At 40.0% G+C, this 12,833-nt stretch overlaps 1 long non-coding RNA gene and 2 gene segments (V, D, J or C); 2 read left to right on the top strand and 1 right to left on the bottom strand.

Moving 5' to 3' along the window:
* LOC134317488 (Ig kappa chain V region Mem5-like) overlaps nucleotides 1-12,833 on the top strand; it is a 111,669-nt gene that overhangs the window by 55,817 nt on the left and 43,019 nt on the right.
* LOC134317528 (Ig kappa chain V region Mem5-like) overlaps nucleotides 1-12,833 on the bottom strand; it is an 80,304-nt gene that overhangs the window by 26,331 nt on the left and 41,140 nt on the right.
* On the top strand, nucleotides 2,424-10,804 carry LOC134317932 (uncharacterized). 3 transcript variants are annotated; one of them, XR_010013301.1, is made up of 6 exons: nucleotides 2,424-2,441; nucleotides 3,765-3,802; nucleotides 3,929-4,031; nucleotides 4,137-4,253; nucleotides 4,743-4,850; nucleotides 10,547-10,804. It is a non-coding gene; the product is annotated as an uncharacterized LOC134317932 (long non-coding RNA). The 3 variants fall into 3 exon arrangements; XR_010013299.1 differs by lacking the exon at nucleotides 2,424-2,441 and adding an exon at nucleotides 3,011-3,080; XR_010013300.1 differs by lacking the exon at nucleotides 2,424-2,441 and adding an exon at nucleotides 3,149-3,251.

Raw genomic sequence — 12,833 nt, forward strand, 5'->3', positions numbered from 1 at the left:
CTGAAATGTACAGAATATGTTTTATAAAATCATGTCACTGATCAGTACAGGTGAAATTTCATTCTTACAAAAAAGTATATTACTGTTTCATATACAGTGGGGCCAAAAAGTATTTAGTCAGCCACTGATTGTGCAAGTTCTCCTACTTAGAAAGATGAGAGAGGTCTGTAATTTTCATCATAGCTACACTTCAACTATGAGAGACAAAATGAGAAAAAAAAATCCAGGAAATCACATTGTAGGATTTTTAAAGAATTTATTTGTAAATTATGGAGGAAAATAAGTATTTGGTCAATAACAAACAAGCAAGATTTCTGGCTCTCACAGACCTGTAACTTCTTCTTTAAGAAGCTCTTCTGTCCTCCACTCGTTACCTGTATTAATGGCACCTGTTTGACCTCGTTATCTGTATAAAAGACACCTGTCCACAGCCTCAAACAGTCAACCATGGCCAAGACCAAAGAGTTGTCGAAGGACACCAAGAAGAAAATTGTAGACCTGCACCAGGCTGGGCAGAGTGAATCTACAATAGGCAAGCAGGTTGGTGTGAATAAATCAACTGTGGGAGCAATTGTAAGAAAATGAAAGACCATAAAGACCATTGATGATCTCCCTCGATCCCGTGGGGTCAAAATGATCATGAGAACGGTGAGCAAAAATCCCAGAACTACACGGAGGGACCTGATGAATGACCTGCAGAGAGCTGGGACCAAAGTAACAAAGGGACCATCAGTAACACACTACGCCGAGAGGGACTCAAATCCTGCAGTGCCAGGCGTGTCCCTCTGCTTAAGCCAGTACATGTCCAGGCCCGTCTGAAGTTTGCCAGAGAGCATATGGATGATCCAGAAGAGGATTTGGAGAATATCATGTGCTCAGATAAAACCAAAATGGAATTTTTGGTAAAAACTCGTCATGTTTGGAGGAAGAAGAATGCTGAGTTGCATCCCAAGAACACCATACCTACTGTGAAGCATGGGGGTGGAAACATCATGCTTTTGGGCTGTTTTTCTGCAAAGGGGACAGGACGACTGATCCGTGTTAAGGGAAGAATGAACGGAGCCATGTATCGTGAGATTTTAAGCCAAAACCTCCTTCCATCAGTGAGAGCATTGAAGATGGAACGTGGCTGGGTCTTCCAGCATGACAATGATCCCAAACACACCGCTCGGGCAACGAAGGAGTGGCTCCGTAAAAAAGCATTTTAAGGTCCTGAAGCGGCCTAGCCAGTCTCCAGACCTCAACCCCATAGAAAATTTGTGGAGTCCGTGTAGCCCAGCGACAGCCCCAAAACATCACTGCTCTAGAGGAGATCTGCATGGAGGAATGGGCCAAAATACCAGCTACAGTGTGTGCAAACCTGATGAAGACTTACAGGAATCGTTTGACCTCTGTCATTGCCAACAAAGGTTATGTTACAAAGTATTGAGTTGAACTTTTGTTATTGACCAAATACTTATTTTCCACCATAATTTACAAATAAATTCTTTAAAAATCCTACAATGTGATTTCCTGGATTTTTTTTTTTCTCATTTTGTCTCTCATAGTTGAAGTGTAGCTATGAGGAAAATTACAGACCTCTCTCATCTTTCTAAGTAGGAGAACTTGCACAATCAGTGGCTGACTAAATACTTTTTGGCCCCACTGTACTGATGTAAATGTAAACATACTTACAGTCTACTCTACTTACTTCCATGTGTACTTGTGTTATATTTAAGCTGCTGGAACAATGTAATAAATGTTATCTTATAATTTCATAACAGAGATACAAAAAATCTGTAATAATTGTACAGACCAAATGCAGATAAATACATTTATTAAAATCTCATCTGATTTAATTTAAAGATGCTAAACGTTTACAGCATTTAGCAGAAGTTTTTATCCAAAGTTACTTACAGTACACAGTCCAAGCAAATGTAATTAAGGGGCTTGCTCAAGGGTCCAACATTAGTGGGGTTTGAACCAGCAGTGTGTGTGTGTGTGTGTGTGTGTGTGTGTGTGTGTGTGTGCACTGGTATTCATCACATTGAGGGGACATGAATCTGTTTACACAGTCACGTCGTGGGGACCTCTTGCAGTGTGGGGACCTAAAGTCTAGTCCCCATAAAGGAAACCTATTTTAAATGGATACAGGAGGCCTACTAATGGTGCCTGTGTGGTTTTTAGCATTGGCTCAAAACGCATGTTTTTCGGTGAATGTGTGAGTGTGTGGGTTGTGCTCAGTTGCGCCCCCTTTTTTTTATAGCCGGAATCACACACACACACGGATTCCAAATAAGGTTGGGAACCACCCACTTCCTGGTCCCCATTAGGAACGATTTCAGACATTTTCAGTGTTAAAGATGGATATTCACACAGTGGACAAAAAAAGAAGATTATATGCAGGAGAAACCAGCTAAGAAGCTAAGAACTTATATAGAGGACCAAAAATGAAACACAAGGTAAGCATATTTGCATGTCAAACCAGTATAACAATTGTTCAACCGTCAAATTATGTTAATTAGTTCTGTTAGTGAATAGTTATTTGTTCTTTAATACCAGTTCTTCTCCTTCTCCAGCCATAACATTAAAACCTGACCTGTCCTGCTATTAAAGAACATGTAAATGTATTAAAGAACAGCATGAAAGGGGGTAACAAAGCATGTAGAGAAACAGATAAACTACAGTCAGTAATTGTAGAACTACAAAGTGCTTCTATATGGTAAGTGGAGCTGATAAAATGGACAGTGAGTGTAGAAACAAGGAGGTGGTTTTAATGTTATGGCTGATCGGTGTAAATGAGTGCAAATAAAGCTTCTTGTTTATAATTGGGCTGTGACAGTGCAGTGGTTAAATAACAATGACTGCGTGTTTTTAGATATATTTAGATATTTATATTAATTTTCCATTAAATAAATTTAAAAATGACAACAAATTTTTGGTAACTTAAAAAGACAGAAAACTGTTAGTTTGAAATGTCTGTGTGCGGCTGCAGTCTCCATTGGGGCCTTTAATTTGAAACAGGTGTAGCATTACTTCACTAATGAACCTGGTTTTCAGTCTCTGTTCTGTGGGTAGAAGTAGAACTCGGAGCTTTAACTGTAAGGCAAGTTTGTTACAAAATGAAATTAAATGCTTAAATGTTTGGGCAGGAAAAGTGAAAGCAGGCATTCTTACGCGTATTACTGCCAGGCAGAGAAAAAAACTTCAGTATGTCGTTTTAACAAGGACATTATAAATGATTTCGTTACAACATGTGTTCTACAGCGAGTGTTAGTAGTTTATGTTTATTTGTACAAAACTAATCTGTGTGTATTGTGTTGGTTTCTAGCGCGTTTCAGTGTGTTCAGGTGTAGTTTACAGAACAGGTTGTTTGGTGCGCGTCTGCAGACGCGTCACTAAGTCCAGTGTGATGCGCTAATAAGTAAAGATAAGTTTTATACCCACAAACCTAATAAACAACATGAACATGATCGAATGGACTTTAAGATAACATTTAACCTTTTTGGCCAGACTCTGAACAAGAGTGTATCTGCAGATGCACACTATATACAAACAGATTTGTACTGTACTGTATAATTAATGCAAAACCCTAATAAATAACACATATAAATAATATATTATTATAATTTTAGTTTTTGTCCCTTTTTCTTGCATTGTTGCTTAATTGCACCTCATATTTTAAAAAACTTTTTATATGCATATTATATGCATAAGGCATATAATAATAACTTTAAAGACCTAGACTTAATCCAGTACAATAATTGTTTTGTTTTTTTCTGCAGTTTGAAATGAATGTGAAGACTGCTCATGGAGAACACGAGTATGTTGCACAATACATGGTGTACAGACTGGCTCATATTGCAGGATAAGAATAAAAATTAAAATGCTTAAAGAACCAAAATACCAAATGCATTAAGTCTAATTATCTATGAAAATATGTTTACAGGTGGCTACAAAAGCACCCAGTGATATAAATGTAGAAGATATCAGCAAGTCCTGCCATTTAAAAGTTCATATGCAGAAGCACAACGGAAAAAACTGACCAACAGGTACATTGACCAGTCAGGCATTCTGTTAAAAGTTGTCATAAAGTGTTTAATTTGTGTGATTACTTAAGGGAGCCCAATAAAAATAAATATTTAAAATTTGTACAGACGCCCAGCATTGCAGCTAGAGCCGTGGTGGAGGACGACTCCCAATCCTCTGTCCTGTCCAAGACTCTAAGATCCAAGATGAATGATGCTTCTGTTTTAAACAGCACTCCTCTACAGGTACATGCACATCCACATCATCACTTTAAGTTAAAACTACAGGCTCTCTTTTGTCATATATTTTAGTATTTTGGGGTTTTAATTAATTAAAAGAATGTAATAAGTTAATTGTGATGATAATCTAGTAAGAATAATTGTTTATTGTGATGTATCTACAAGGTAGGTTCTAGGGGAACATATAGGGCAGATTTTAACTTTCACAGGGATTTTTGTCTTGTATAATTATCACTTTATTCTGAACACTTACGGCGTCCCCACAACACACCTTCAGTTAGTTTCTGAGTACAAACTGTGTGTAGAAACTGACTTGGTCCCCACAATGACTGTAACATTGTGTGTGTGAAAGGTCCCCGCAAAGCCTGTTTTATTTAATATGTGTGAACACAGACTGCTTGACTGGGCAAAAGATAATTTTTTTATTATTATAAAATTATTTTCTAAAGTCTGGTGCATGTTTTTTGATATAGTTATTTTAAATTGTGTTTACAGACACCCAGCATTGCAGCTAGAGCCGTGGTGGAGGACGACTCCCAATCCTCTATCCTGTCCAAGACTCAGATGGATGATGCTTCTGTTTCAAACAGCACTCCTCAACAGGTACATGCATGTCCACTACTTGACTTTTAGTTTTACAGCGTCTCTTTTGTCATATATTTTAGTATTTTGGGTTTTTAGTCAGTAAAAAGAATGTAATAAGTTAATTGTGATGTAAATCTAGCAAGAATAATTGTTTATTTTGATGTATCTACAAGGTAAGTTCTAGTGGAACATTTAGGGCAGATTTTAACTTTCACAGGGATTTTTGTCTTGTATAATTATCACTTTATTCTGAACACTTACGACGTCCCCACAACACACCTTCAGTTAGTGTATGAGTAGAAACTGTGTGTAGAAACTGAACTAAACTGGTCCCCACAATGACTGTAACATTGTGTGTGTGAAAGGTCCCCACAAGGAATGGTAACATTGTGTGTGTGAAAGGTCCTTTCACACACACACACACACACAATGTTACAGTCATTGTGGGGACCTGTTACATACACGCACAATGTTATAGTTACTTGTGGGGACCTTTCACACACACAATGTAATAGTCACTTGTGGGGACCTTTCACACACACAATGTTATAGTCATTGTGGGGACCAGTTTAGTTCAGTTTCTACACACAGTTTCTACTCATACACTAACTGAAGGTGTGTTGTGGGGACGCCGTAAGTGTTCAGAATAAAATGATAATTATCCAAGAAAAAAATCACTGTGAAAGTTAAAATCTGCCCTATATGTTCCCCTTGAACCCCTTGTAGATACATCACAATAAACAATTATTCTTGCTAGATTATCATCACAATTAACTTATTACATTCTTTTAAATAACTAAAAACCCAAAATACAAAAACATGACAAAAAAGTACTTGTGTATTTGAGATCATCAAACATACAGTGGGGCCAAAAAGTATTTAGTCAGCCACTGATTGTGCAGGTTCTCCTACTTAGAAAGATGAGAGAGGTCTGTAATTTTCATCATAGGTACACTTCAACTATGAGAGACAAAATTAGAAAAAAAAATCCAGGAAATCACATTGTAGGATTTTTAAAGAATTTATTCGTAAATTATGGTGGAAAATAAGTATTTGGTCAATAACAAACAAGCAAGATTTCTGGCTCTCACAGACCTGTAACTTCTTCTTTAAGAAGCTCTTCTGTCCTCCACTCGTTACCTGTATTACCGGTTTGACCTCGTTATCTGTATAAAAGACACCTGTCCACAGCCTCAAACAGTCAGACTCCAAACTCAACCATGGCCAAGACCAAAGAGCTGTCGAAGGACACCAGGAAGAAAATTGTAGACCTGCACCAGGCTGGGAAGAGTGAATCTACAATAGGCAAGCAGGTTGGTGTGAATAAATCAACTGTGGGAGCAACTGTAAGAAAATGGAAGACATACAAGACCATTGATAATCTCCCTCGATCCCGTGAAGTCAAAATGATCATGAGAACGGTGAGCAAAAATCCCAGAACTACACGGAGGGACCTGATGAATGACCTGCAGAGAGCTGGGACCAAAGTAACAAAGGCTACCATCAGTAACACACTACGCCGAGAGGGACTCAAATCCTGCAGTGCCAGGCGTGTCCCCCTGCTTAAGCCAGTACATGTCCAGACCCGTCTGAAGTTTGCCAGAGAGCATATGGATGATCCAGAAGAGGATTGGGAGAATATCATGTGGTCAGATGAAACCAAAATGGAACTTTTTGGTAAAAACTCAACTCGTCGTGTTTGGAGGAAGAAGAATGCTGAGTTGCATCCCAAGAACACCATACCTACTGTGAAGCATGGGGGTGGAAACATCGTGCTTTGGGGCTGTTTTTCTGCAAAGGGGACAGGACGACTGATCCGTGTTAAGGGAAGAATGAACGGGGCCATGTATCGTGAGATTTTAAGCCAAAACCTCCTTCCATCAGTGAGAGCATTGAAGATGGAACATGGCTGGGTCTTCCAGCATGACAATGATCCCAAACACACCGCTCGGGCAACGAAGGAGTGGCTCCGTAAAAAGCATTTCAAGGTCCTGGAGTGGCCTAGCCAGTCTCCAGACCTCAACCCCATAGAAAATGTGTGGAGTCCGTGTTGCCCAGCGACAGCCCCAAAACATCACTGCTCTAGAGGAGATCTGCATGGAGGAATGGGCCAAACTACCAGCTACAGTGTGTGCAAACCTGGTGAAGACTTACAGGAAACGTTTGACCTCTGTCATTGCCAACAAAGGTTATGTTACAAAGTATTGAGTTGAACTTTTGTTAATTGACCAAATACTTATTTTCCACCATAATTTACAAATAAATTCTTAAAAAATCCTACAATGTGATTTCCTGGATTTTTTTTTTCATTTTGTCTCTCATAGTTGAAGTGTAGCTATGATGAAAATTACAGACCTCTCTCATTTGTCTAAGTAGGAGAACCTGCGCAATCAGTGGCTGACTAAATACTTTTTGGCCCCACTGTATATGTAAATTTACTGATAAATTAAGTTTTAAATTTAGGATTAAGTATTAAAGTTTTTCTTATTATGATTTCTTGTTTTGTAAATGAAAGACACAAATCTTGACAATTCCAGTGAGCTATTTGATTCTTCATCAGAAAGTGCAGATGATTACATACCTGATACGACTTGTGATAGTGACATTGACACTAGCCTTAAACCAAACCAAAAAACAAAGCACAATACACTGGATGTCTCTGGCTCAGAGAGTTCCACTGTCTGTGACTCCACAACATCAGACAAAATGACCTTTGACGGGCACAGCTTTACACCTGAAGCCACTGGAGCAGAAGAAGAACTTGGTTCAAGTAAGAACATAAATGATCTAATAGTTGTTAGCGCAAGTCAAAAAAGTGGTGGACGAAGAGTGTACAACAAAAAACATTACTGCTTGTATTGCTCTAAGCCGTATGCCAAGATGGCAAGGCACCTCGAACATGTGCATGAAAATGAACCCGATGTGGCCAAAGCTCTTAAGCTTTCCAAAGGGTTTCAGGGAGAGGAAGAAACAGCTAGATTATATTCACAACAGAGGACACTACGCTCACAATGCTGCAGTTATGGAGTCAGGACAGGGGAAACTTGATGTTGGGCAGCACTTGTTAAACAAAAGGGGAAATTAGACAAGAATCAACAGTATGTGAGAGAGCAGATGCGAGAAATGGGAAGGCTGGTTCACAATGCCAGAAAAGTCACCACCTTAAAGAAAATGGAAGATCTTATGAATCCAAAAAATTACATGGAGACAGTCAAAGCTGTCAAGTTGACATGTGGGTATGACGGTGAAACAAACAAGTTTTTGACCCCATCACTAGCAAACAAACTTGGAAATATCCTGATTAAAGTAAGCAAACTTTTAAAAGCTCAAGGTTTCATCTCAAACAACCAACATCTTGTGAAGAATGCCAGTGAGTTGTAAGACATCCATCGGGAAAAGTAGAATGAGCTAATATCAGCCACGGCATTGAGGAACATAAGGTAAGCAAAGTGGAACGTACCGACTCTCATGCCTTTTACTGAAGACATCCAAAAAATGCATGCATATCTCAGTCAAGTACAAGATGAGTGGTACATTTCACTCTCGGAAAGTCCCTCTGCAAAAGCCTGGATGGAGCTGAATAAGGTGTGCCTGGCTCAGGTTATTCTCTTCTCAGGGAAGGAGAAGTTGCCAGCATGCTCTTATCTGCATTTTTATCAAGAGACACTTCTGATCACCATGAGGATGTGGACTGGGCACTGTCTGAAGAGGAAAAAAAGCTCTGCAGACACTTCTCAAGGATTGTCGTCGGGGGGAAACGTGGTCGCCCAGTTCCAATTCTTCTGACTCCAAAAATGTTTTGTGCATTAGAGATCCTTGTTAATAGACAATGGTTATATGTTTGCAAGACCAGAAGCTATGACACATTTCAGAGGATCAGACCGTCTCTGTGGCTTTGCAAAGGTGTGTGGTGCAAAGAGTCCCACTGACATCTACCAAACTGAGAAAGCATGCTGCAACCCTTTCAACTGTGCTAAACATGATAGACACAGAAATGGACCAGCTTGCCAATTTTCTTGGACATGACATAAGAATCCATCGTGAGTTCTATCGACTGCCTGAGAAGACCCTACAGCTCGCCAAGATCAGCAAAGTTTTTCAATGCCGTGGCTGATATCAGCTCATTCTACTTTTCCCGATGGATGTCTTGAAACTCACTGGCATTCTTCACAAGATGTTGGTTGTTTGAGATGAAACCTTGAGCTTTTAAAAGTTTGCTTACTTTAACCAGGATATTTCCAAGTTTGTTTGCTAATGATGGGGTCAAAAACTTGTTTGTTTCACTGTCATACCCACATGTCAACTTGACAGCTTTGACTCTCTCCATGTAATTTTTTGGATTCATAAGGTCTTCCATTTTTTTTAAGGTGGTGACTTTTCTGGCATTGTGAACCAGCCTTCCCATTTCTCGCATCTGCTCTCACACATACTGTTAAAAGTATGTGAAGTCATTTCCCAATGTTTCTTTACATGGTTGTGTAAAGGGCACAAGTTTCCCCTGTCCTGACTCCATAACTGCAGCATTGTGAGTGTAGTTTCCTCTGTTGAGAATATAATCTAGCTGTTTCTTCCTCTCCCTGAAACCCTTTGGAAAGCTGTGCCTGTCAGAGGTCATTTTGTCTGATGATGTCGAGTCACAGACAGTGGAACTCACTGAGCCAGAGACATCCAGTGTATATCAAAAGATCAGCAAAGTTCTAATGGCTCTTGAGCAAGGAAGATTAGCTGAGTTTCATGGCAAGAACTTGGATAAAATTGGGCTAGATCCTGATGGTATATTATTTTATTTTACTTTTTGTATTTGGTTTTTGCTTTCTTGCTTTTGTTGAAGTCCCAGTGAATAAAGGGTTTAAGTACTGTTTGATTACTTAGCTAACTAATGCCTGTGTGTATTCTACAGACTGTAAGTGAGGGGGATAAATTGTCGTCATTATAGTGTGTTTTTATAGAATGTAAATATTATTAGGGGGCATATGGGCTTGGGACTGGGACTTCTGTGTGGGAAGCCACAGTGTTGTTAAAAATATAACTCATGGTGTAACCTAATCAAACAGTGTAACACAGTGTCAGTCTTACTTACAAGAAACAGACCCACTTTGAAACATTAAACACTAAAGCCAGTAGCCTGCTCAGGTAGGACAATTGCAGACAAATTAAAGCAGGAAAAATGGTCAGGGTCAGAGCATCTCCAAAACAGCAGGTTTGGGGTGTAACAGTATGCAGTGGTTAGTACTTGAGTCTGGTCCATGGTAGACCATGGAGTGTTCATGGTAGAATCAAGTAATTTCGAGGGTTTACTTTCTTACTGTACTCTTGTAAAAAGGTGGTGGGATGTATTAAGCCGCAGTCAAAGTCAGTTCTCGAAGGTGATGTTTTGGCAGCAGGAAAAATGGGCAACAGTAAGGAACTGTGTGACTTTGACAAGGACCAAATTGTGATGTCTGTGATGCATCTCCAAAACAGCAGGTCTTGTGGGTTGTTCCCAGTAAACAGTGGTTAGTACCTACCAAAAATGGTCCACAGTAGGCTTGGTGTCAGGGTCATGTGCACCCAAGGCTCATTGGTCTTGTGTAGTTTATGTTTCGATGGGTCAGAGCTATACAGGTGTCACTAGTGGGACTTACATAATATTAGGCGGGTTTTAATTTTATGGCTGATCTGTGTATTTATAGCTATTATGAGAATTTGATCCTAATAATCTTTGTCTATGGCAGAATGGACAAACAGTGCAAAGGTAAAACTGCCCATAAGAAGAAAACACCTTGGCTGCAGACAGAGGTGCAGGCGGTGGAATGGCACACGAATCGCTTCATCACATCTTGTATCGTACCAGCACAGCGAGACTGTGAGAAGTGTTTAAGGGCTGAACCAGAAGCTCCTAAGAACCGTGACTGGCAAAATCTGAAATTCTATGTTTATAATCGTATTACGGCCTACAAAAGAAAATTGCAATACAGATAGTTTAAAGATCATTGAGTCTCTGGTATGGCAGTTTTTGTTTACATTCACATGTTCTGATATTGCAGTTTTTGTTTGCATTCACATGTCTCAGCAAGACACACACATGCATACGTCATAAAGGTCTACTGAACAGAAATAGAATTATTTGCTATTTTTTAAAAAGCATTTGAACATTTTGCAATATATTGATTTTCTTTGAACTGTCAATAATACACTATATTGCCAAAAGTATTCGCTCGCCTGCCTTCACACGCATATGAACTTGAGTTCATCCTGAAAAACTTACCATATACAGTGGGGGAAATAAGTATTTGATCCCCTGCTGATTTTGTAAGTTTACCCCCTTACAAAGACTTGAACAGTCTATAATTTTTATGGAAGGTTTATTTTAACAGAGAGAGACAGAATATCAAAAAAAAAAAAAAAAATAAGTATTTGATCCCCTACCAACCAGCAAGAATTCTGACCCCCACAGACCGGTTATGTGCCCATGAGGCGCACAAATTAGTCCTGTCCCTATATAAAAGACTCCTGTCACAGAATCAGTTTCTTCTGTTCAAATCTCTCGACCCCCATGGGCAAGACCAAAGAGCTATCAAAGGACGTCAGGGACAAGATTGTAGACCTGCACACGGCTGGAATGGGCTACAAGACCATCAGCAAGAAGCTTGGTGAGAAAGAGACCCCTGTTGGTGCGATCATTCGAAAATGGAAGAAATACAAGATCACAGTCAATCGCCCTCGCTCTGGAGCGCCATGCAAGATCTCACCTGGTGGGGTAAGAATGATTCTGAGAAAGGTGAGGTCAGTCCAGAATTACACGGGAGGAGCTTGTCAATGATCTCAAGGGAGCTGGGAGCAGAGAAATGCTGGATATGACCCCAAGAACACCATCCCCACCGGGCATTTCTCTGCCTCCAAACACGGCGAGTGGAGTTGATGCCAAAGAGCTCAATTTTGGTCTCATCTGACCATATCACATTCTCCCAAGCTTTCTCTGAATCATTCAGGTGTTCATTGGCAAACTTCAGACGGACCTGTACATGAGCCTTCTTGAGCAGAGGGACTTTGCGGGCACTGCAGGATCTCAATCCATTACGGCGAAGTGTGTTACTAATGGTTTTCTTGGTGACTGTGCTCCCAGCTCCCTTGAGATCATTGACAAGCTCCTCCCATGTAATTCTGGACTGACCTCACCTTTCTCAGAATCATTCTTACCCCACCAGGTGAGATCTTGCATGGAGCTCCAGAGCGAGGGCGATTGACTGTGATCTTGTATTTCTTCCATTTTCAAATTATCGCACCAACAGTGGTCTCTTTCTCACCAAGCTTCTTGCTGATGGTCTTGTAGCCCATTCCAGCCTTGTGCAGGTCTACAATCTTGTCCCTGACGTCCTTTGATAGCTCTTTGGTCTTGCCCATGGTGGTGGAGAGATTTGAACAGAAGAAACTGATTCTGTGACAGGAGTCTTATACAGGGACAGGACTAATTTGTGTGCCTCATGGGCACATAACCGGTCTGTGGGGGTCAGAATTCTTGCTGGTTGGTAGGGGATCAAACACTTATTTCACTTAATTAAATACAAATTAATTTATAACTTTTATTTAATGTTTTTTTTCTGTATTTTTTGTTGATATTCTGTCTCTCTCTGTTAAAATAAACCTTCCATAAAAAATATAGACTGTTCAAGTCTTTGTAAGGGGGTAAACTTACAAAATCAGCAGGGGATCAAATACTTATTTCCCCCACTGTAGAAGCACTTTGTAGTTCTACAATTACTGACTGTAGTCCATCCGTTTCTCTACTTACTTTTTAACCTGCTTTCACTCTGTTCTTCAATGGTCAGGACCCCCACAGGACCACCACAGAGCAGGTATTATTTGGGTGGTGGATGATTCTCAGCACTGCAGTGACACTGACATGGTGGTGGTGTGTTAGTGTGTGTTGTGCTGGTATGAGTGGATCAGACACAGCAGCGCTGCTGGAGTTTTAAACACCGCACTGTCACTGCTGGACTGAGAAGAGTCCACCAACCTAAA

Source organism: Trichomycterus rosablanca, chromosome 1 (genome assembly GCF_030014385.1).
Source record: "Trichomycterus rosablanca isolate fTriRos1 chromosome 1, fTriRos1.hap1, whole genome shotgun sequence".
Lineage (NCBI taxonomy): Eukaryota > Metazoa > Chordata > Actinopteri > Siluriformes > Trichomycteridae > Trichomycterus > Trichomycterus rosablanca.